The sequence below is a fragment of the Pteropus vampyrus genome, unplaced genomic scaffold (genome assembly GCF_000151845.1).
Source record: "Pteropus vampyrus isolate Shadow unplaced genomic scaffold, Pvam_2.0 Scaffold10, whole genome shotgun sequence".
Lineage (NCBI taxonomy): Eukaryota > Metazoa > Chordata > Mammalia > Chiroptera > Pteropodidae > Pteropus > Pteropus vampyrus.
This window is the reverse complement of record NW_011888791.1, coordinates 2,340,992-2,343,919: the sequence shown is the minus strand read 5'-3', so window position 1 is coordinate 2,343,919 and position 2,928 is coordinate 2,340,992. Positions and strand designations below refer to the sequence as shown.

The window sequence follows — 2,928 nt, the reverse complement described above, 5'->3', positions numbered from 1 at the left end:
TCGGTGCCGCTGCACCGGACCCGCGAGGAGCCGCGCGCCTTCGCCGGCCTCAACGCCAGCCGCCAGGGTCCGGTGCTGCGGGGTAGCCGGCACCCGCCGGCCCGTGGCCGCGAACCCACGGCGGAGAGAAGGTACACGACCTCCCGGCCCCAAGCCCGCCCGCCACTGTCCCTGCCCCTGCCTCTGTCCCTGCCCGGATGTGCCCTGCGCGCTCGCTGCTCTGCACCACAGATTGCGTGGTTAATGCATCGCTTCTGCCGGGTAGTGAGGAATTCTTGGCTCCATATATCTCCTTTCATCTTTTGATTTATTTTGCAGCCTTTTAAAGCGTTGAGGCCACTCCCACCCCTCTTTGTGGTTCTGAATAGTCTTCAAAGCGAAGCTAATTCTAAGAAGCCCTTAGGTGTCAACCTTAGGGAGGCCCTATGGAAGGGTGACAGAGGGAGGGGACCAGGAGTGGAGCGACCGCTCGCAGTGCTCCTGTCCTGGTACAGAGAGAACGGGAGACTCTGGTCGCAGGCTGTGTGGATTCGAGCGGAGGACACAAAGGTGTCTTTTTAACCAAGAAGAACTCATACGAGTTTCAGATCTTTGGACTAGCGGAATGTCTGGCATGTGACATGCTCTCAGGTTGAAGGTTTCAGGATTCTATGAACTTTTCTAGAAAGTTTCTCTTAAGTGTTTTAAGTGAACACACAGCTTTGAGGCTATGCCTAATTAAGGATGGAGATGTTTTTTAGAGTCTTAATAAAATAAAAACTCTAGGAATGGCATAATGACATTAAAATAGTTTTATAGCCCTTAAAAGCTTCCCTGGCTAGGCTAGTATAAATGTTATACTAGGCGGTGCCCGTGGGAAAGGTAGGAATATAGGGGCTAAGAAGAGCTTGTCAGTGAGTTAATCTAGTGATGTTTACAGATTCTGGCTTCCATTCAGCAGTATTTCTTCGGTTCTCTACATCCATGATAGAATCTGAGACAATATTACTACAAAAGCATTAACAACAGAAATAAACAAACATTTATAGGAAGAGCAAAAAGGAGAAGATGTGCTTTCTGTGCTTAAGAAATGTATAACATGTGGTCAAGCCAAGTTAATGCCCATCCCAGGCAGGGCACAAGCATGTCAGGTAGGCTGCCTAGCCCTTCTTGTCACTTGCAGTTCAGACTTCAGCATCAGAGGCCACTCTTCCCATTGTGGCTGGATGCTGTGTGAGAGTCCTTTTCAGCCCAGTGCTGTAGGCTGTCTCTGCCGGTGCCTGAAGGTGGAGAGGAAGTGCAACCTAGCCCTGCTTCCAGCCACACGCTCTTGACTTGCTCAGCAGGAATTTGGAGAGAAAGGACCATTTCACAGAGAAGATGCTTTAGCTGGATTCTGAAGGATTAACCACATGTGGGTTAATAGAAGAGAGAAGTGAAGAGCTAGAAGTTCAGAGGCCTGGCATGGCCTGCCAGTGGAATAGTGAAGAGAGGGATCGACTGGGAAAGTATGCTTCCTTCTCTCTCTTCCTGCATGGAAACCTGAGTACCCTCCAGTGTCATTCTGGACTGAGAGTCTGCTACTACTAAAGCTGAGGGCTTGACATATGTTACCTCCTTTCATTCCGACCACACCCATAATAACATAGCTTCTTAGTTCGTTATCGAAATGCTTATGGCCAGTGTGTTTTAGAATTCAGAACTGTTCAGATTTTAGAAAGATAATTCAGGGCACATTTTCCACATTAATGACATTCCTTTTATGGTACGAGACGGCATTCCATAATCAAACATTATTATTTCTGCAGTGAAATATGAATGTCCACATCATGTAAAATAAAAGAGACCTAAGTAGCCTCTGTCTGTTAAGGTCAGGTTGGCTGCCCAATGAGTTTTGACACCAAACTAGAAAAAAAAATAAAGTAAAATAAAATAAAATAATGGGAAGGAAAGACAAAAACTTGGTTTTCAAAACTTTTGGTTTCAGAATTGCAGACCTACAATAGCTAAGGTTTATGGAATGCCCGTTCTGTGTCAGTCACTGTTCCTACCACTTCACACTGACTACCGTGTGAGATACATGCTAATATCCTCATTTTAGGGGTGAGAAAATGAAGGCCCAGAGAAGTGAGGTAACTTGCCCAATGCCACACAGCTAATATGTGAAGAGTTAGGATTCTAACCCAGGCAGTCATGGCTCTAAGGACCTGATGAAGTATATGTTACATGTGAGGACTCTGAGGCCCTAAGATGTTAAATGACTACTAAGTCCTAAAGTCATGGAAAAGCTGGGATTTGAAGGTGCTGCTGACTCCCAGGCCCCTAAAATACTCGGGACTTCTCTTCCAGCCTCTGTGATTTAAGAATCCAGAAGAGCTGCTCGGGCAACAGGTTCTAGTTGGCTGTAGGCCTGGGCTGCAGGCTTTCTGGCCTATGTGTTTTGGCAGCAGGAAAATTTTTTCTTCGAACTTATTGACAAGGGGCCAGTTACTGTTTACTATGAAGTTCCTACAAGTTTTTATCATGCTCTTATAATTTGACAGTTTCAGATGAAATAATCCAAATATTAGCCTGGGAGGCCTAGGCTGCCGACAAATGTCACGCTGACAAAAATCGTATTTGCTTGTGTTTATCAGTCATTAGGAATTGCATAGTATATGTGACGCCAGGAGAAACGTCAGTGTGTTCTCTGGATGGCTGTCTGCCTCACTCTTGTTTCAGGTTTGAGGTTTGAGGCAAAAGCTGTTAGGGCTTAGATGTTTAAGAAACTGTTAGGTTGTTATGCTAGGCAACTGAAAACCTAATTGGAGCCAGATAACAAATAAAACAAAACTATACAACCTTCCAACAAATATTTATTAAACATCTACTATATTGTAAAGCCCTGGGACAGATACAAAGGTATAAAAACCAGGTTGGGGGCCTCAAGGCTCTTACTGACAGGCTAGA

At 45.5% G+C, this 2,928-nt stretch overlaps 1 protein-coding gene across 1 annotated transcript in view; it reads left to right on the top strand.

Moving 5' to 3' along the window:
* Window positions 1–6: 6 nt before the first annotated feature.
* Window positions 7–2,928, top strand: part of THSD4 (thrombospondin type 1 domain containing 4) — a 488,201-nt gene continuing 485,279 nt past the window's right edge. The window contains exon 1 of the mRNA XM_023521905.1: window positions 7–131. The gene's annotated coding sequence lies outside the window, so the exon portion shown is untranslated. The remainder of the gene's footprint in view (window positions 132–2,928) is intronic.